The following is a 23,526-nucleotide window of genomic DNA, read 5'->3' as shown; positions in this document are numbered from 1 at the left end:
AGTTCGCATAATATTGCAGCATATGCATATTTCACAAGTTCATTAGCACATTGGCTTATGTTTTGCCCAGTCTTGATTGACATTCAGCATGCTAAACTACCTTAGGTTTTTAGAACATCTCAAACTGATTATAGCCTTGAGACAAAACCTGATAAATGGCTCTACTCTAATTTTCAAGAGTAAACATTCTGATTATCAAAAACCTTCTGTCTATGCTGCCTAAGATCAGTAGCATCATTAAACTGCTTTTTAAATTAAACTTGGAAATTTAAAATATATGTAAACTCTCTGGTTTCATGTTTGAAATTATATATAATGTTACATTCTATGTCACTTATATTGTTTCATGTCCATTCAGATCTCTGACAAGTGTTGATTCCCAAACAACCCTGCCTGCAGAAAACCATGCTAAAAAAAAATCCAGGCAATTGAATTAAGACAGTAGGATGCAAGTAGAAACCCAGCACAGCTCTCCTGAAGAGAAAGCCAGAATGTGATCTCCCTTTCCAGTTTCAGATTGAGACTGTGAACAGAATTCCAATCTGTTATATTCACTATAAATCACCTTGCTCTAAAAGGTGAGAGAGTCAAAATTAGCAATAGATTGCTATGGTTTCTAGAACTTTAGAATGCTTTGATCTGCCTGAATCTGGAATGTGTTAAGACCGAATTGCACAAATCTAGATTTTAAAAAGCAATAAACTTTGATAGGTACTATTAGATTATTTGGGGAAACATTTAGAATAGCAAGATCTAACTAAATTATTCTACAATTTGTAGCCTTCTAAGCCTTTGTGCTCCAGTATATTATCTCTCTGGGTTTAACCCATAGGCTTGAGTTTTAATTCCTTGTATCGCAAGGGTTAATATATCTAGATTTAATGGATCATATCTGTTAAATCTCAAATGAACTTTTGGCATATGTGAAACAACAGGAAAAAACATCAATAATACCTTGTCCTGTTACTAAACTGCTTCCACTACTTGTGAGAATGGTTACATTCTCAGGGACTTCCTTTCCTGCAGCTATGTAAAGCAAAGGCACTAATATGATTTCTTTGCTGCTTCCTAGCCTTGTAATATAAACTTAGTAACTAGAAGTTTTCAGAAGAAATGGCTACCTCCTTTCCTTCACTAAACTTTCATCTTCTTGCCACTCTATCAACAATTTCATAGCATACCATATCCTATTAGTCCGCTCACTTTTGATCTTCCCAGTTGCTTTCTCTTGAACTTCTTCTTGTTCAGTCCACCCTCCTTCCTAGAAATATCAGCACAATTTTGTCCATAACTTGGGGAGAAATCAATTAGACTGGGAAATTTAAAATATATAGGCACATGAAAATTCTTAATTTACTCTGTCCATTACTTGGGGGAAAGATATCAAGTCATTTGCCCATTTCATGTGAAATCCCTTAAATTGTAACCATCCACAGCTCAATTTAACTTGAGATTTTTGCTCTTCTGAAACCTCTAGGATAAATTTAAGGGGTAGTGTCACAATCACCTTCCCCTGTTCAGGATTGAGAAAATAATTTGAAACTCCTTCTTTCTTCCTAACTTCCCAGTGGTTACTAAAAAGCAACCTGATACTGTATCAAGCCATTAGCAGAACACAAGAAAGATGGAATTACTACTTTTGCAAAAAAAGAAAAGAAAAAAAAAGAATGCTTCTAACTTGTTATATCACACAAGTGGGAGAAAGAGGCACAAGAGTTTAATGTCTGATCTCACTATTAATAGAATTTGCATTTGATACACAGCAATCCCTATAATTCATTTGCAATGGCTTCATTAACTTTGCCACAATAAATCTACTTAGAGTTTCAGTATTATTGGTAGTTAATTCTTACAGTTTCTTCCTTGCCAAGGAAAGCCTCTTCTCTTCTTTCTCTTCTCTTCTCTTCTCTTCTCTCTTCTCTCCTCTCTCTTCTGCTCTGCTCTGCTCTGCTATCTCTTCATCTCTTTTACTGAAAATCAAAACTAGGGGAGACATGATAACAGTTCGTTTTCTTTTACTTCATCTTCTTTTACTGGAAAGAACTAGGAGAGACATGATAGCATTGTTCCAATATTTAAGGTATTCCAAAAGAATGAGAGGATCAAACAGTTTTCCAAAGCACCAAAAGGCAAGGCAAGAAACAATGGATAGAAACTAACTGAGGAAAGAAGCAATCTAGAAGTAGAAATCTTCTAATGGTGAGAGTAATCCAATGGAATACCTTCAGAAGTTGTGGGTCCTCTATCCCTGGAGGCTTTCAAAAAGACACAGTACAACCATGTGTCTGAAATGGTATAGGGTGTCCTGCTTGAGCAGGAGATTCAACTAGAAGACCTAGTTTTCCCTTGGATGTGTACATTGTTAAATAGTTGAGGGAAAGACGCAGGAGCCATGGAATCAGAGAGTAGAGTTTATTGCGAGATGACAGCGATTCAGAATCTGTTACAACAGTCACTGTATTTATACCCTCAGGCACCAACTGTCATTTAACTGTCATTACAACCTCCAATCACAGGCTGTGCTTCGACCCGACCAATTAGAGCGCGCACAGGCTGTTGCTGGGCTATAACATACATAGAATTACTGTGTGAGAGGTTTGTGTCAGACGAAATAGTCAATTTATGCAGTTAGGTGATGAATAGTTCATAAACAGCGTACCACATTTTATAGGCAATATTTTCATTAGTTGTTCCAGTAATATAAAGCATTGGCTGTTTTTTTTTCCTCTGTTTTTTTTTCCATGCGAATGATCTACAACTGTATGTGTTGTGATTGTGTATCTTTGTAGTGTCACACATTTTTCTTCATATGTATTGTTAGGATTGATTTCGTTTACAAATTGATAAGACTAAATCTGAGCACGTGCCTAGGATTTTGTCTTCTATACAATTTTGAGAGTGGTCTCGGAATTTAGGGTAATTTTTTTTCAAGTAAATACCGTAGTTGCTTTAGACTGAACAAAATGTGAAATCAAAAACTGATATTTTAATAGCTGATAGGGCATTGCAAATTCAAGGCTACAAATTGATACTGATTAGGTTGAGAAAACAAATAAGGAAATTTATTTGCTTGTTTGTTTGACTTCTTCTATGCCTGCTCATCTCAGCATGTGACTCTGAGCAGCTAATACCAATACAAACACCTACAAGAACATTAAATAAAATAACCACAAGACTATTAACCAATTATTTTTTCTTCTTCTTTATTTATCCTTTTTTATACCTATTGGTTAAATTTTTTCTTTTCTTTTTTTTTACAATGTTTGATTGGATTATTTTTTCTCTCCATTTAAGAATCTTTTTTTTAAAGTTTGGAACATAAAGAAGATATAAAGTTATAAAGAGGAATATAAAGAGTGAAAAGAAGTAACACTGCCACTTAGAGGCTGGAGGCTTGGAAGCATTGTTCTTTCTTTTTTCTCTTTGATCATTTGACACCTCAAGGCTTTTCAGCTTGTTTACTGAGAGTGATAACAGGAAGAACACAGGTTTTTACACAGGTGTTCTTTGGGAGTTTTATCAGCAGCTGGATTAGAGGGAAGACAAAGCCTCGACTTGAAAGATTATAATGAACTTGCTTGAAATATAGCAAAAAGCCTTTAATGCTATAGTGGCAGTGTTTACAAGTTGGAAGAATGGCACAACAGGAAAAAGAAATTTTAACATTCCAAATGATTATGTTTGAAATTCAAAAATTATTAGTAGTAACAGAGAAAATTGAGAAGAGAATGGAGAATATAGAACACAAAACAGAAAAATTTGATGGAAAAATTGAGGATGTTTATCTATGAAGAAAGTGGAGAACAGAGTTCTAAAAATTGAAGAAAAAGAGATAGAAAATTGTGAATACTGACAGCAAACTGAGTGTGGCTGGAAATGGCAAGAGCGGTATATAAAAAGGGGAAATAGAACTGGAACTCTACCCCAGATTTCAAAGTATAGAAGAAAAAGAGAAAAATTGATGGAGGTAAGAGAGAAATCTTGACAGAAACACCAGTGATAACCAAGACAAGCTGATGGAAGGAGCAGATGGAGGGCTTTGAGTTTTCATAAGATACGAAATGATCAACAAGTTGTGAAGAGAATCCATACAAGACTTACCAAGAAAGTAATCAGAATATTAATGCTAAAATGGCAAGAAACATACGACTGCACTATTACTGGAAAGATACAAGCTGATGTAATGAAAGCGTATAATAAAAATTAAGTTAAACTTAGTTAAATTTAGAGTAATGTATAAAATGAAGCAATAATAATTATAGTCAAATAAATGATTAATATATATTATATATATATATATATATATATATATATATATATATATTATATATAATATGAAATGTTATATAACACAAATGGAGACTATGAGAAGAGGCTTAAAAGTTTTATTACTAAATATAACCAATTTTTATTAGAACATGTTATAAAGATATAATGTTATTGGATGATTTTAGGAGAATCTAATGGAATGTCATTATATAGTTTTACTTTAAATTTAGAATATTTCCTGTAAAAGGATGTAAAAACAATCATAGTCAAATGAAGATTGAGGTACAATAATAGTTATATAATCTCTCTCTCTCTCTCTCTCCAAGAGTGCAGCAGAAAAGCTTAAAATCAGAAGAGGGTCATGTGCAACATTGTTGAATGGCCACATTGTGATTCTGAATTTATTCTATAATAATCTGATTGCTTGGTTCTCAATACTATCATGAAAGTTTTAGGAAATCTAGACTCTATAATGAAAAAGCTTAAGCACTGACCTCCCAGAAAAAAATATGTGCAAATTTCACATAAATTATTGATGAAAGATAAACAAGGAGAAGGAAAACATGATTGATATTGTGAAAAGTAAATAGGAGATTCATTAACACTGAAAACAGTTGAGAAAAAAAATCTGAAGTTTATCTTTGTGCCTAGCAACACTGTGTTCTGTTCCTTCAGAGATATGGCCTGTTGTTTAGATTAATCAGTACTTTTAGCGTAAAGAAGATGCAATATTTAAGGGAAAATGGTATCTTATTTAAAGCAGGAAGGAATTGTGAAATTTTCAAGCTTAGGTAATCAAATGTTATGATTAGCAGAAACTATTTTCTCTCTAACAAATGAACCCACACTTCTTTCCCGAGCTAATTAAAACACACTATTATCTTTTGTTTGTGTTAACTTTTTTCAGATGAGTGTTGAACTGATTACTTCATTACAAACATGGAAAATAATACAAAGAATGACTATATTCCTCATTGTTTATAATTGAAGAAAAGAGTATGTAGATCAGACAATATAAATGTATTTTTCATACACACACATAAATCTTTTAAATTTCTTTGTATCATATTTGCCTATATACTTATATTTTTAAAACAGTTATCTTTCCAATAATTTCAAATGAGATCTTTACCCATGAATCCATGACTGAATTAATCAACACATCAAATATTCCTTTAAAATATAAATAAAAAATACTCCTATCACATAGTTTCATCCTAGGACCTTAAAATCAATAAAGTAAAATGGATTTCCAATGTCTTTGAAAAATTCTGATGCCATGTCTTTCATAAACATGAACCTTATCCCAAAGCAGTATGCACTGAACATTATAATCAATCTTGACAGTATTCCCCTTGTATTTCCTTATCTCCTGAGAACAGGAAGGCAATATTCCTTTACAGAATTTAATGATAAAATGAGGCACCACCAGTCTCCAAAGGAATACAAGGTGCTAGAGAAATAGTTCCTCTTTGGAATTCATTTGCTGAAGCAATGAAACATTAAAGTAAATGAAGGCAGGTGATGTGAAGGGGGTCTAACAAGATTTAATATCAGTTTTGCAATTAATAAAAATGGGAATGTTGAACACTGACCTCTATGAATCATAGCTCAAAGAACCCTGAAAATTCCCATTTCAATCTATTCTTAGTCAGTAGGCAATAAATACAATCTTTCCCTCAAAGAAATGCACTCCAACCACATTATCTTCTGCTGCTAAGCAGCCAGTGGGTTTTAGCAGAGGGTTAAGCAATGTACTGGAAACTATTGAATTCCACCCAACCTGGGATTGCAAAGCCATTTTCAACAAAAGACTGAGTGTTGTACATTTGCCAGCTATGCACATGGGATAGTGTTTGACTTTAAAAAAAAGAATGGAGTTCTTGAAGTCATTTTAAATACTATACTACATCAAAATAGGCACAGGAGTAAATATTGTAACTTTCTACATGCTAGATTTAATTTGTAAGTGCCTGGTGTCTTCACATCGGTTTTCAGTTTTTAGTCTGTTAGGTCTACATTGCAGGCATAGGACAGACATAGGATTCTGAAAAGACTAAATAAGGAGTTCCTCCCCCCCCCCCCATCCTACCCCCCCCATCCCCACATCCTACATTTTTGTAAAATGTTCAGGGATTGCATTCATGTTTCTAGGTATATCCCTGTGTTTTTTCTTTTGCTGATTCCTTTTTTCAAACACTTTGAGCAAGAAAAGTCATGATTTATGTCATTAAACCACTTAACAGCTCTGAAAGCTTGCCTCAGAAGATTAAAATCTGGCATTTGGTCAAAAAATATCTTTTACCTTGGGCTTTTTTTAACATTCTGCTTCAATACTATTGAAAATGCAGGGACTTACTGAACTTACCATAACTGGATGATAATGTTTTTGCCCTTATTTACCTATGGTTAGGAAAACAGTAAGAATGTAGTCCAATCTTTCATTATACAATTGTGTTGAGGTTATATTACATCATTTCCTCAATGGGCATACTTTAATTAGATTCCAAGGAAAGATTTCAAGACAAACTCTTCTTCATGAGCCTATGTTCATCAAGAAGATGTACATGGCCAGGGAGGTTGCAGATGATGAACAGATCTGTAGGAAAAAGACTCCTCTCACCAAGAACAATAAATTCATCCTGGAAAGTAATTCAGTAGGCCTTTTGGGATGATGCCTTCTTTCTCAGTACTTTGCAGAGGAGACTGCAGATTTTTAAATGGGTCCTTCACTTAAAAAAGTTTGGTCATGTACTCATTTAAAGCAGCCCCAGGAAGCAGAGTAGGAACCCATTTTCTGACTAGTGGAGTAGATATGAAGGTTCTTTTCATTTGTTCAAAGTGACTTCAGTGAAGGCGTTTCATATGTACAGAATTTGTTTTTCTCAAAGTAAAATGATTGTTCAATACAATATACACATTCTAATATCATAAACACCCATTTTTTTTCCATTCTGTGTTATACTTGGACTGTTCTTGCCAGAAGATAAAATAAAAAGGATTATAGGATTGAGGAGGAGAAAAACAGAAGATGATACAACATGATTTCAGGGCAGCAATTTTATTAGGAAAAACTTTATCACTATGAAATGATGCCTTAAAACAATGAGCCAAGTTGGCATGGTGCTCAAACTGACTGATGTGTCTGCCTCTATTTATACTAATACCTTTTGCTGCACAACATCTGCACGGACTGGCAATCAATGTAAATTGCCCAAAGTCTATCCGTCTCCCCACTTCACTCAACTATTCTCCTAATTTATTTATGGAAATAAAAATAATACAAGCTGGCTACATTAATTAGTTCCATTGAGTTCACTGTATAATATTTGACCCATTGTTATTTCATTTTTTTAATATGTCTATGAGGAAAAAGCCTCATGAATCTGTCATTACGTTATCAACAGATGCTTAAAGTCTTTGTATAGCAACATTTATTGTCATCAGGCATAATCAGGGCTTGGGAAAGACTCTGTTAACCTACTTTTTGCCTCTCTGAACCTTTAAATACATTTACATCATCAATGACACCTAAGGTCAGGTAATTCTCTGCAGGCTATTCCTTGACAGTCTTTCAAACAGTTCTGACAGCTGAGAGTACAGCAGAGAGACTCACACCTAGAAGCGTAATTTGAAATGTTAATTGAGAAACACCTCATTGACCTTGGCAGCTTTCATCTTCAACTAGTGACAGAAGAAACCTGAAGATGAGCTGATAGAAGAAGGCAAAGGATGAATGTGATGAACTTGGATACATTTTTTGAAAGAAAATGTGTTTAAATGGTCTGGCTTTATCCATTTCTTAAATATGAGAAACTTAGATTAATGTCAGAGGAACCAAGTGTTCTGAGGTATCAAAACCTGGAATCTTAAAGTAGTTATATAATAATTAATCAAAATGTATCTATTTTTAATTGCCTGCTTCTTACTTATTTTTAACATTTTAATTTTATATGATATTTAATTGCATCATGGTAAGCTACCTAGAGTTGTCTTGATGAGAAGGGAAGTACAGAAGTCTAATTACTGACCAATCAATCAAACAAACAAATAATGGGTTGTTTCTTTCAAGGAAAATCTTGCCCATTTTGACTCTCCACAAAGTTCCATTACTATGCTGTTTCTTCAGAGTTCTGGAAAGTTATCTTGGACAGTGCTTGCCAAAAGGATGAGAAGAAGAAATACAACAGTATTTAGCAAGAGTAATATTAGAGACTCAGTTTAGTCTAGTGGTTAAAACACCAGGCTAGAAACTAAGAGAATGTGAGTTTTAATCCCACCTTATCCGTGAAAGCCAGCTGGGTGACTTTAAGTAGGTTGCTCTCTTTCAGGTCAACTCATATCAGGATTGTGGTGAGGATAATAGGAGGAAAAATAGTATTTTCATAATCTTTTTATTTTTTAAAAAATGTGGGTAAGTAAATAAATTTTAAAAAGACTGATAGTAATTGTTTTGCATCTTTGGTGAGAATAGAGGAAAATATTGTCTTGTGTGACTGACACATCTGCCCCCAAATCATCATGGTGAAACATTGATTATATCAATCATAGCATCTTAGATCACAGTGAGATCTGGAGGTTAAATGGTTTTCTTACCTGATTAAGCAATAGAATTATTTTATTGGAAAAATGAGTGAATAATTTATTTGAAATAATAGAGCAGACTTGTAGCTTGAGTTTTAGATTTTGGCAGTGGTTTGCTCTCCAAACTTGTTTCAATTTAGTTTCTGAACGTTTTGTTACCAGACTAAGTAACATCAGCAGCATTTTCTTGACCTATTCTCCTTAGCTTAAAAAATAATTCTTTTTTTTTATCTCAACTCCTGACAGTTAGCTTCATATCATTCAGGAAAAATGATGATGATTCCGCATCCCCTCATGGCTATTCATCATGTATGAAATTTCTTTTTTTTTCCCCACATATAGATTTTACAATTTAACATTTCATTACATTTGGCACAAATTAGCACAATTATGAGTATACAAAAGCAATAAATATAAGAGTATAATTCAAAATGCTCTGTGTAGGGTTTCCCCCTCTGATGTATTCACTCAAAGGTCTAATCAGCAATAATTAGTCCTCACTTACTGACTGCTCATTCATGAACATTTAAAGTTACAACAGGACTAGAAAAAGATTTGAGTCCATCCTCAAAACTGTAGAATTCCCATGGTCATTCAATCATGATTTGTGTGTTTGGCAACCTGTACATGTTTACAACAGTCTCAGCATCCTGCAATCCCATGATTGTTATTTGTGATCTTCACAGCCAGTTTCTGACAAGCAAAGTCAATGGCAAGTCAGCGGGAAATCACAAGTTGCAGTCAAATGTTATACTTAATGATCTGCAATGATTTGCTTAATATGTACAGATAGAACTGACATTGTAATATGATGCAGTCACATAATCTTTCACTGTGCAACTGCATCTCTTAGCAACAGTGTTTCCATCCCAACTGTAACTGGTAAGCGAGAACTACTTTTATATCACTCCAGGGAAACAAAATAATTGTTTGTATTTTCTATACTTTATTATGGTATAAGAAAACCATGCTTTTCTGATTCTTCCTCAAGATTAGAGAACCATCGTGATACACAATTAATGTCTTTGTGCCATCTGATGGTCTGTGACTAATTAATATAGCTTTTCAACATACATGAGTTGCATGAGGCAAAGAGCAATGTCTAACAGATTGCATCTTGGTTTTTTTGTGCAGAATTATTTTTTACTATTTCTGTCCTGGCAATGTTTTTCCATGCACTGTGGTTTTCAGTATATTTGCATTGTTGATAGTCATCTGACTCAGGATACATTTAAAGTTCTATATTAGATGTCTGAAAAGATCAGATAATTTCTACACACACACGCACACACGTGCGCGCGCACACACCACAGAGACCACACATCTGCATACATATTATTCTCTTTCCCATACAAATCACAAAAAATACTTTTCCATCATTCTTTCGCTTCAATGCCATGCCAAATCATTTCATCCCCTATTATTCTTATTTCTATTCCCTCTGCTAAAGGCTCCTTATTTAGCCTTCCTTATCCACATCCATTTTGTCCAATCAAAATTGGTCTGCCATTTTCATTTTTGCAGCAATCAATCTCTTAAATACATTTTACCTTACCCACAGCTCTTTTCATTTCCTAATTCCACCAACTATTTATTTTCATACTGTCTATTAGCATACCTCCACATCCTTCTGTGGCACTCTGTAATTTAATACTTTTCATATCTTGCTCTAAACAGTGTCCATATTCTCCTTCCTTATGTTCACTTTCTATTCATTGGTTTGGGAGAGTAATCTATCTTTTAATACTTTTTCACACAGGACTCATATTTTCTTTTTCTGAATTCAATCAGTTTTCATTGTGATTTCTTCTTTTTTATGTTTTCCAATGTCCATACTGTGTACACTCCTAACAAAAGTTTGTCTCACACTCAGAACCTCATTTTCCTCTTGTATTCCTTACAAATTGTCACAGTCTGACTATGTGTAGCATGAATAAACCTATGTTTAAACTAATCCTTGAAACCAAGAGACATTTTAAAGCAGATACTTACCAAACTATTATATCATGTTCATTATTAATTGTCTATCCCTGTCTGTCTGTAATTTATCTATCTATCATCTATCTATCTATCTATCTATCTATCTATCTATCTATCTATCTATCTATCTATCATCTATCTATCTCTACTATCATCTATCTATCTATCTATCTATCTATCTATCTATCTATCTATCTATCTATCTATCTATCTATCTATCATCTAATGTTTTTTATCCTTTTCCTGAATTCTTGCATCTCAATCTCATCTAGCCAAATGTCACATAGCAGAGTCTATATTTTTCCTTTGGGGTTCATTCATTCTGGGTATTTTCCCTCTAAATCTAGCATTGTTGTTACTATTCTCAAGAACACATAGTTATCATCAACCTATAAATTTCTGGTTCCTTATACAGCCATAGCAATTTGTAATTTCTGGTGTAAATTTTAGACCTTTCATTTATAATTAAATTGTTAAGTACTGGAGTCTTCCACGCCATTGACTTACATTGCTGGTTCCTGATTGGCTGAGATGCGAGCAGCCAGCTGGCAGGAGAATCCCGCTATCCTATCGGTTAAATGGCTGACAGCTCCAGTATAAAAGGGCTGTCAGCTGTCCTTTGCTTTGCTGTTTTCCGGTTCGAGGTTTGCCTTACATTGAGCTGTATGTCACTGTAAATAAAGGTTGTGTTAGCTTCAACCTGCCTTGCCTCAGTCCCTGTCTGCCTCGTTCTCCCTACAGAACAAAATCTATGAATGAAATTCACTCAATAAGCAGCAACGTTTAAATGAACAAAAACAGAATAAATAATAAGATATGATAGTAGAAATGTGTATATAGATTCTCAGCCATCCAGCTCATGGCTGTCCCAAAGGTGCTTTTACAATAGGCAATTGTTTTTTCTTATTTTTCCTTGAAGACATTTTGCTTCTCATCTGAGAACTGAAGAAGCTTCTTGAATGAGAAGCAAAACATCTTTAAGGAAAGACAAAGAAAGTTGCCTCTTAAAAAAGCAACTTTTTTTACAATAGTATACTGACAAAGGTGCTTTTTTAAGAGGCAACTTACTATTACTATACTATTGTATACTGAAACTAGCAAAATCTTGTCTCAAGTGTTAACTGCACATTTGAGACTCCATTTCGTGCAGCTAGAAATGATTTCAGGAATTTTCTTAAAATTCTCTAAATGAGTCTTTTTTATGACCCTTTTTTCGATATAAACCCCTGTCCATTTCTCATAAACAATTTGAGTCAATGTTTTGGCTTCAAAAAGTTTTGAAGCTATGGGGAGTAATTGTCATCCACCAATGTAAAAGAAAGTTTTGATAGCATTCATTGACCTAAGGGTTGATTGCACTACATAATTCTGGCATGTGTTCCAAGTACCACTTGAGTGGAAACCCACCCTGAGGTATTGAAATGTGTTAGACTGCTCTAATTTATGCCTTTCCACTCTCCAGGAATATTGCTTAATTTTTCTTAGCAAAGACCAAAATGTTTGATATATAAATATGAAGCTGAAAACAGGGTATAAAACTCTATCCACTGAAACTACTGTATCATCAGGATTTCATAAAGCTTGATCAAATTTTGTTTCCTAAGGAGCCAAAAGATCAAAGAAACAGAATATATTAGGTTCATCAGGGAGTAGACCATAACTGAGGAAAATAAATCCAGTAATGTCCAATAAGGTATACATCATAACACCTGAATAGGACTAAGCACTGTGTTTGTGTGATGTAGAACAAGTACAAAATATGCAGAAAACTACTGTAGAAGAGAGAAAAAGATATCCTTTTTAATGCTATTTTTGATAATAAATGAGATGGGATTACGTATGGCATGTGTATCTATATCTACAAAATAAAAGCCAACAAGGAATTGATTTGAAAATTTAGACATCTACAAAATGAAAACCAAGTAGGAATCAATATGGAAATGTGGAGAGAAAGGACATATGGAATGAGTAAATTAATTAAGTAATTTTTTCCATTTTTTTCTACAATTTGTATTGGAAAATCATTACCTAGAAAATATTAGTAGAGTGATAGTGAGCATACATATGGATGCTATGTTGCCTCCATTATGATCCTTATTATTTTTATTTGACATAGTGGTTGGAATGATTTAAGAATCCACCTAAACTAGAACTTTGTTCTGCCTATGTCGAGTACAAAAGACCAGGACCATATGTGAAGTTTCAATTAAACTGATTAACTGTTAGCACCTGCTTGAAGTTAGATAAAAGTCAACGGAATTTAGGAGGGGTTGAACATAGTCTGCTTATGGCTACATAGAGATTCTAGGCTGATTACTGTTTTAACTACATAAGTTAATAAAATAGATCTGACACTTTTCCTCCCACAGCTTTTTTCAAATACTTTACCCATTCTTTCACACTGGTTCTGTCATAACTTACAGGTGGGGAAGTTAATGAAATGAATTATTTACAAAAATATGTATATTTCTGTATTTTATCATTACAACCATGGAACATAAAACCTCCAACTCTACCCTCTTTTGTGTGTGAGATCTACTTTATGTTCAATCATATCAACATAAAACTGATACAACCTGAATCTTGACCTTCTTTAATGAGTAATAACTACTGCCACTGAAGCAGTACATTTCCAAATGTGTATTATACAGCTCAGAAATATTCCCTATATTTTTGTTTTCTTTTAGTAAGTTCACCAGCATACAATTTCATTGTTTTCCCAAATTGCCTCAAGTCAGTGGGCCATTTAATGTGCATTGACCAACTCGTTGCTTTCAAATTGCCATGTTGGACAAGACTCTTGAGAATCCCTTGGATATCAAGGAGATCAAATCTGTCAGTCCTAAAGGAAATCAATCCTGACTGTTCTTTGAAAGGACAGTTACTAAAGCTGAAGGTCAAATAGATTCGCCATCAATGAGAATAGTGGAGTCATTGGAAAAACCCTAATGCTCGGAAGGATTGAAGCTGAAAGGAGAAGGGGACAGCAGAAGATGAGACGTTTAGATAGTGTCATTGATGCAATGAACATGAATTTGGGCAAACTCCAGGAGACGGGAGGGTCATGAAGAGTCAGACACCACTTAGAAACTGAACAAGAGCAACAACAATAGCCAACTTGTTAAAAAAAATTCTGCTGAGTTTGAAGAAGAAAATTCTGTGCCAATTATATGTTTCAACTACTGAACCCTCAAAAATATCTGTAAGGAAAGCTTCAGAGAGTTTGTAGAAAGCATGGAACAATGGGATAAGGGGAAAGTCCTATCTTCTCAATAACTAATCAAACTGCAGGAATTATCAAGAACAAAGCCAACTCAGCAGGAAGGCTGTACAGCGACACTTGAGCTGACACAAATGGGCCCGCAACTTGGGAGTCCTCCTGGATTCACAGCTAACTTTTGACCACCATCTCTCAGCTGTGACCAGGGGGGCATTTGCCCAGGTTCGCCTGGTGCGCCAGTTGCGGCCCTACCTGAATCGGGAGGCCCTCACAACAGTCACTCGAGCCCTTGTGATCTCTAGGCTGGAATACTGTAATGTGCTCTACATGGGGCTGCCCTTGAAGAGCATCCGAAGACTTCAGCTAGTCCAGAATGCGGCCGCGCGCGTGATCGTGGGCGCACCACGGTTCGCCCACATAACACCGATCCTCCGTGAGCTGCACTGGCTACCTGTTGGTCCCCGGGTGCACTTCAAGGTCTTACTCACCACCTATAAAGCGCTCCATGGTAGTGGATCTGGCTATTTGAGAGACCGCCTTCTGCCAATTACCTCCCTGCGTCCCATAAGATCGCATAGAGTTGGCCTCCTCCGTATTCCATCCGCCAGTCAGTGCCGACTGGCGACTACTCGGAGGAGAGCCTTCTCTGTTGCGGCTCCGACACTATGGAACAATCTCCCTGTGGAGATTCATACCCTCACCACCGTCCAGGCCTTCCGTACAGCCCTCAAGAACTGGCTAACCCGTCAGGCCTGGGGATAATCTTATTTCGCCCCTCCCGAATGCTGAGTGAATGTTGAGTTTTATTGTCTAATTTACTTTGTGCACATTTCTTTTTTTGTATTGTCCTACACTCCCCTTCCTTTTTTGATTGTAAGCCGCCCTGAGTCCCCTCAGGGAAAAGGGCGGCCTATAAATAAACTACAAACTACAAACTACAAATGAGAAATAATTATTTGCAACTTGGAGTATGAAAATATGGGCAGGATTTCCTATTCCTTGTGGGCTGGAGTGAATAGAAGATAATGTCCTCTGTTACTGGATCCATGAATTGTTCAGAGCCAGAGTTCATGAGGAGAATGGATATATGAATAGAGGAGTGTGAATAAATGTGTATAGAGATTCTCAGTCATCCAGGTCATGACTATCCTAAGGTGCTTTTTCAAGAGGCAACTGGACTTTCTGGTTTTTCTTTGAAGACATTTTGCTTCTCATCCAAGAAGCTACTTCAGCTCGGACTGCTGGGGATGGTGGGGAAGGAAGGATAAGAAGCAAAATGTCTTCAAAGTAAAAAAAAAAAGTTCAGTTGCCTCTTGAAAATGTACCTTTGAGATATGAACATACTTGTTCCAGTTTTTTGTTCACTTTTCAAACTTGGCAGAATTTGTGAGAAGTACAAAAATTTTACAGCCATATGCAAGAACTCAAATGTTTGTCCAACTCCAGTTGTATGCATTTCATCTGATTTGTTTTAAATTGTTCAACAAGCAAATGATTTGGTTTAGCACAGCTGGTGACTTTGCTGCTTAGTGTTACATTTCAAGTTAAAGACTTCATTTTTTTCTGTGCTAAGCTGTTGAAAGCTGGAGTTTATAAAACAAATTAAGTCATTTTTGCAGACAGAAGATTTTTTCAAACATCCATTACCATTCAGCAAAATGAAACTGAGGTTTTGTAAAATCCCTCCTGGACCAATCATGGTTTGCATTCTCTTTCTTTCTTTCTCTCTCCTACCCACTTTCATCCTACAACTTTTAGTACCTGTTTGCATTTAAATTATTGAAGTTGCAAATATATAGAAGTTAGTTGCAATTGGTACCTGTAACTTCATCCTCTGTTTGTACAAAATTGATTACTCCATTTCTTTTGTAGTTAAGAACTATGATTTATGTCCCAAAATATTTGAGAAGTCAGTGGAAGTCATTCCAAGCATCTTCTGCAGTAAAGAAGGAGAGAGAACATAGATTCGACTTTCTTTCAGAATTCTTTTAAAAATGAAAGAATGTGGTGTTGAGAGTTTTATTTATCTCTACTTCCAACCATCTTTGTATTCTATCATTTTAATTGATGTGACAGTTTGTTACTCTTCACCTGTGACTTATCATCCTTTATTTATATTAAAATTGCAATTTTGTGCATCCCTTTGCTCTATGTTTAATATTTTTTTCCTATTTCCCCTATTTTACTGCATTTAAATAAAAATATAGTTGCATTTTTGAATAGGTCTTTCCTTTCTTATCTTATAAATTGCCCAAGTAACTTATTTTAAAGAACTTAAGAGAAATAGTATATTTATTAATACATATTAGATGTTGCACAAAAATAAAACACTGCTTTCAGAAGAGAGTACAAATGTATTTTCCATTAGGAAAACTGAGAAAGATTAGAGAAATAGGAGGGTTACAGCTATGGCTACTTTAAAATTTGAATGTCTATTTGACTTGCAAGATGGAACCTGTGAACTTTGCTCGGTTTTCTATAAATTAGGGCAGATTGCAGAAAGCCAAAGAAGGCAGCTAATGGATGAGACTAACTATCATTATTGTCTTAGTTTCCACTACAATGGAATGGAGAAAGAGTTGAAAAGTGATAGTTCATATGGTCCTTCATTGTCCACTATAGTCATTGATGCCATTCCATTTAGAACGTTGAGGACTCTTTCTTCTGGGGCAGTAAGTAGCCACAATTGCCAAAATAATAATCACATCTTCACAAACAAACAGGCTCTTTAATTGTCAATATAACTGCATTGCTGACAACCAGCCAAACTCTCTCTGTTCCTGCTCTTTTCACATTTTGTCTGATTGACCATTGGGAACCTCAACATTCAAAATAGGAAGAATTTATAGACTTACAATATTCTATTAATATAGCTGTTCTAATAAAAGTAAGATTAAGTCTGAACCTTGACTTTAGTCTGATCTACCTGATAGGGCTGATTTCAGTCTTGAATAGTTTGATTGTCTCCTTTTATCTTCAGGAATGAGAGTTGGGCACCATTTTACTCATTTTTGCAAATTACTTTTTGGCTTTGACTCAAGTTTCATTTATCTGATTATTGCCTTTTAGGCTGGCCTTTAGGGACGGAAAAAGGACCCACTATTTATTCTGTTTATAAATTGGATCATTTCAATGAGGGTTGGTTCCCTTTTTAAAATAAATAATGATATTATCTACCACTTGGTCAATACTGATAGACTTTTCACACCTGGTTCTGATACTGTTGCCCTCAACAACAAGTTGCAACAAGTGTCATGTAATGATTGTGAGTTGATTCAATTGTTCAGCCATAAATATCCTTGAACATTTTGCTACATGGAGCCATGATACTAAGAATGTGTTATATATTTCTATTCCTTGAAACTAATGTCACATGTGCAATAGCTTCTTGTAAATCTTGGTTGCCACCTTGGTTGCGTCCGCTGAGTCCCGCCCAGCCGCCCTGTTTAGGATAACCCACTCCCTCCTAAATAGGAGGGATACGGGGGACCCCTTGCAGGGTAGGGCTGAGGATTATGTCCAATTCTTAGCGGACAAAGTTGCTCGGTTTCGGTCGGATTTGGACTCCACTTTTGCAGATCCAGCCGAGGCACAGGGGGATAATTTGGCAGACCATCTCTGGGTTGAGTTTCAGGATGTTGCCCCTGGGGATGTGGACAAGGAGAGCTGTGAGCTCCTCCACTTGCGTACTGGACCCGTGCCCCTCCTGGCTGGTTGCCAACAGCAGTGAGGTGACACGAGGCTGGATCCAGGCGGTTGTTGCTGCCTCTCTTCGGGAGGGGCACTTCCCCTCCGCACTTAAAGCGGCGGTGGTGAGACCCCTCCTGAAGAAACCATCTTTGGATCCAGCTGTACTCAACAATTACCGTCCAGTCTCCAACCTCCCCTTTGTTGGGAAGGTTGTTGAGAAGGTGGTGGCCTTCCAGCTTCAACGGTCCTTGGATAAAGCTAGTTACCTCGACCCCTTCCAGTCCGGCTTCAGACCTGGTTACAGCACAGAAACCGCTTTGGTCGCATTGACCGATGATCTCTGGAGAGCCAGGGATGGAGGCCATGCATCCATCCTGGTTCTCTTTGACCTCTCGGCGGCTTTCGATACCATCGACCATGGTATCCTTCTGCGACGACTGCGGGAGGTGGGGGGTGGGAGGCACTGTTTTGCAGTGGTTCTCCTCCTACCTCTCGGACAGGTCGCAGTCGGTGTTGATTGGGGGGCAGAGATCGACCCCTAGGCCCCTAACATATGGGGTGCCGCAGGGTTTGGTCTTATCCCCCTACTATTTAACATCTACATGAAACCGCTGGGCGAGATCATTCAGAGGCACGGGATAAAATACCACCAATACGCAGATGATACCCAGTTGTATCTGTCCGCCCCGTGCCAACTCAATGAAGCGGTGGACGTGATGAACCGGGGTCTCGAGGGCGTTATGGACTGGATGAGAGCTAACAAACTGGTACTCAACCCGACAAGACCGAGTGGCTGTTGTGTTTCCCTCCCAACAATTCGATCAGTGTTCCATCACTCAGGCTGGGGGGTCAAATTTTACACTCCTCAGACAGGGTTCGCAACTTAGGAGTCCTCCTGGACCCACAGCTGACCTTTGACCACCACCTGTCGGCTGTGACCAGGGGGGCATTTGCCCAGGTTCGCCTGGTGCACCAGTTGCGACCCTACCTGAACTGGGAGGCTCTCACAACAGTCACTTGGGCCCTTGTGACCTCTAGGCTGGAATACTGCAACGTGCTCTACATGGGGCTGCCCTTGAAGAGCATCCGGCGACTTCAGCTAGTCCAGAACGCAGCCATGTGAGTGATCGTGGGCGCACTGCGGTTCGCTCACATAACACCTATCCTCCGCGAGCTGCGCTGGCTACCTGTTGATCTCCGGGTGCGCTTCAAGGTGCTACTTACCACCCATAAAGCCCTTCATGGTAGTGGATCTGAGTACTTGAGAGACCGCCTCCTGCCAATTACCTCCCTAAGACCTATCAGATCTCACAGATTCGGCCTCCTCCGAGTTCCATCTGCCAGTCAGTGTCGACTGGCAACTACACGGAGGAGAGCCTTTTCAGTAGTAGCTCCGACCCTTTGGAACGATCTCCCCGTGGGGATTCGTACCCTCACCACCGTCCAGACCTTCCGTACAGCCCTTAAGACCTGGCTATCCCATCAGGCCTGGGGATAAAGATTGTAATCTATCCCCACCGGAATGATGAATGAATGTTGTGCTCTATTTTACTATGTGTTGTTTACGTCTCACTGTTATGTATTCCCCCTCCCTATAAATTGTAAGCCGCCCTGAGTCCCCTCAGGGAAAAGGGCGGCCTATAAATAATAAACAAACAAACAAACAAATCTGTGCATTCTCATTTAAATAAATCTTGTGGTGATGTTAGATACTGGTAGTAACAATCGCAAATCAGTGTTGTTCCTCTCCTCACCTGGTATTCAACTTTTGAATATATGGACCAAAATATGACTTTGTTTGGCAGAGGCAAAGATTTTTTTCGTATGTTTGTTTTATTTCATTTAAATACCACTTTTCTAGTCAGGATTACTAACAATTTTCCTTACAATCACAAAAAATATTTTTAAACAAAATTAGAGGATTTCCTGAATATAGTATGCATTATTATTGTTGAATGAATGTTGGATGACCAAAAAAAAAGGATTCTGCATCAAACTTGTTATTGCTGTTAATTGTGAATAAACACATATAAATACAAACATGCCTACACACACACACCATACACACACACACACACATACACACCGTTATTAATTATGTAAAAATATATGTACAAAGTTGAGTTATTTGAGCAAGGATAAAGTGTATTTGCTTTTTTTCCCCTTGTAGCTTTTAATGGTGTTTTATTTTTTTATACCGACTGAATGATATGGCTTTAAAGGTTTGTTGTAAATAAGATATTAAAAAAAGTTTTTTTGGTGTATTTTTAGAGAAAGTAATAAGCTATGGTGTTAAAACTGAAGGAAAGTATTCAACTTGTGAAAGAGTTTCTAAGAAAAGATAAAGAAAATATGATAAGTAATTAACTTGTGAGATATTATTTCAGGGGATTAAATTTCAGTATGTTTCTGTTAATGGAATCTTTTGTGATTAACTTTGAATGATGCAACTTTAAAGATTTGTTTAAAGATATGAGATAAGGGAAAATTATTATTAATTTATATTGTTTTGTATATTTAGAGAAACTGATACGTCACTCTTATAGTAAATGAAAGAATGTGAAACTGACTTGTTTAAGATATATAAGTGTACTATATATCTCTACCTATACATTTCTATATAGCTTTTAGTTGTCTTTATTGATTAAGATTAAATTGTGATGTTTTGTCATTTACTAATAGATAAAAGATGAGATATGAGATTAGGAGATTTCAAGATGAAATGTTAGAGAAAATGGTACTGTAAATCACTGAAATTGTTTGTACTTGTCTTGATGAGGGGGAAGTTTCTCTCTCTCTCTCCTTTGTTCCTTTTGTTTTTCTTCTTTTTCTCCTTTTTTCTTCTAATTTGTTCTGTTTGTAGTTTTTTTTTAGTTTGTATTAGTTTTTATCTTTATATTTCTATATCTTTTTAAAAAAAACATCAGCAAAGTCAGTATTGTTTAAAACACAAACTATTATGTTAGTTGTAATTGCAAGAGTTGTAGACCCTCTTTAGTAAGCAGTTATGCTGTGCTTACATTTCCCAATGATAATCCTGCCTTTAAAAATATTTCTATCCATCACTAAAACTGAATTCTAAACCATTGTCATCATCATCAGCTATTCAGTCGCGCAAAAAGCAAAAACCTCTTCAATACATATAAAGTGATCTTTACTTGGTATCCTGGAGATTGCAAATCACTATTTTAAAGTACATAATGATGTTTCAAACAAAGATTATATTATATAAAAAGGCTGGTGGGATTTAGTTGAGCACCAGAGAGCTTTAGATAAATCTTTGGATAATTAATGCAAAGAATTACAATGTACCATTACACACAGTTTCATATTCATTGTTTTGAAAATAAACAGAGTTCAATATCACTTAAATATACTCCTTTGTCTTGGATTTGTTATTCATTAATAAACTTGAGCTCATCAACTCAATTCAATTGGAATGTTACAGGAAAGCAGTTATTTTCAGGAGTTTGCTCATATAAGGACTTTCAGGGAGCCTAAATAAATAAGTTGCTAATAGAATTCAGCCAAATATTTGGATCAAAGTTCATTGAAGACAAAACAAAACCAAAAGCCACAATGATATTATTACATTATGCTCTAAAATGGAAGACAACCAGCTTGAAATCTCTTTTCTCTTATTGGTTGATGTCTTCCAATAATCTTGTTGGTGCCATAATACTGAGATAAAGCTGGCTTTTATAAGTCTGCCTAGTGTCACTATGGAATGTTCTTCTCAGGAAGTTTATGAGATCTCTTCCCTCATCTTCTACAAAAGGGAGAAAAATCCAAAAGAACTGTAGAAGGGGGATGGGCAGAACTACAGGTAAAGTCAAGAGAGGAATCAACCTAGACTCATTATATTCACACAAACAATCTAGGTCCAGCCCCTTTTGAATAATCCCATTAACTCTTCTCTTATTTAGTTCTGACTGTTAGTTGATTAGATTCTTGTGTATGGGCGTAAGAAATATGTCTTCTTGATGACAACTTAATCTGTAGTCTTGATTATTTTTGCCTTACAGTGACTGGATGTTATGCTACCATGTTTTCCCCAAAATAAGACAGGGCCTTATTTTCTTTTGACCTCCTGAAATAAGCGATTGGCCTTTTATTGGGAGGTCTTGTTATTTTTAAGGTGCAGGAGGGGCCAAGCATGGTCATCTCATGGCTGCTGCTGTGTTGCAATATTTTCAGGGAGGGCTTATTTTTTGGGAGGGTTTATTTTAGTGCATGTGCTCAAAAGCCCAATTGGGCTTATTATTCAGGGAGGTCTTATTTTCAGGGAAATGGGGTATCTGTTCTAGGTTTATTTCTTATTATTGGGTTCCACTGTATAGTTTATTGCTCTTTAAATTAATTGTTGGTTTTAAATTATTTTTGTTAATTGTTAATATCTGAAACTAATATATGGGTGTAATTCTTCCTTATGAAAACTAAAAGTCACTGAACAAATTGGATTGCCTTGATTATAAATAGTTGAAGTAGCATAAACAGCAGAGAATGGGGTAGGCTTAGCAAAAGCCTCCTGAGAAGTCAGGGGGACCTTCCATCAATAAGACTTTTTCAAACCAGTGAAGCCATTCTGTTTACTGAAAAGGAAGAACTTTTTTTCCTTTCATATGCCCATTACATATGGTCTCTAAAACATAGGTGAAAGTGGAAATAGAACTTCCCAACACAGGCTGAACATGTTGTGGATCTGCTGGAGTTGTCTTCTGATGATGAAGAGGATGAAGAACAGCAAGGGGCTTCTAGGAATAATAGTCCTGGAGGCAGTAATTTCATCAGTGTTGCATTTTCATTCATGCTTTGAATTCAACCTTACTTTATCTTGGTTTATGCCACTACACTTATACCTACCACCTAAAGATACTGGTAAAAAGATTTTTTGCTTCTAAAAATTCTGCCAGTGTATGCATATCTCTTGTTGACTGGCAATCAGCAATGCCAACAAAGAAAAACCTATCCCTCTCAGCTAGAGGAAGTATTCAGAATAGAATTCCACTTGAGGATCAAATATCCATCATCTGAACCACAGCAGATAGTCTCTGGGGAAAAAATCATGATAAATCATATTGATAAACTCCTTGGTGAACTTTCTGCTGTTTAGGATTAAGGCATTTTAAAAACATATATCTGAACATATGACAGCATATAGAACAATAGTTATATTTATGTAATAGTATATGGTATTCTATTTGCAATCAATGGACTCATGATCCTGTAGGTCATGTAATAAGGTAAAAAAGAGTTTAAATTGAACAAGGAGAAAGAAGACAAGAGATCAAAAGAATATTCAGAATAGATTAAATCAGTTAGCTCTATTCAGAGCTAAAATTACCAAGAGAAAGAAAGAAAGGTTCAATTCTTTTCAATAATTGTTATTGGTATTTTTTACCTTAATGACCAACTAAGACAAAATGACTTTTTCTTTAAAAGGTGTTCATGTTCTTTTCCCCCCTCAAACAATTAACTAGTTACTATAAGAGTAATTGCATTGAAAATCTTTTCTTTCTCTTTAGTGACAATCAGAAAACACTCAACTAACTTGTAAGAAATTGTTCCCTAGTTCCGGTCATCTGGTGACAATAGATCAATAAAAATAGGAAATGGCAATGAAATGGAAAATTAAAAGGAAAACTAATCTAAGCTCCAGTAAATAGCATTTGTTATAAAAGAAGACACCTCGTGGATATTACAAAGTAACATAACTAGGTGTTCTGACCCCCCTCCTCCGTCCAGTAACGAAAGCCGAGACAAGCTTAAATGAGAATGTTTTT

This window comes from Thamnophis elegans, chromosome 1 (assembly GCF_009769535.1).
Source record: "Thamnophis elegans isolate rThaEle1 chromosome 1, rThaEle1.pri, whole genome shotgun sequence".
Lineage (NCBI taxonomy): Eukaryota > Metazoa > Chordata > Lepidosauria > Squamata > Colubridae > Thamnophis > Thamnophis elegans.
Note: the sequence above shows the minus strand (reverse complement) of the source record.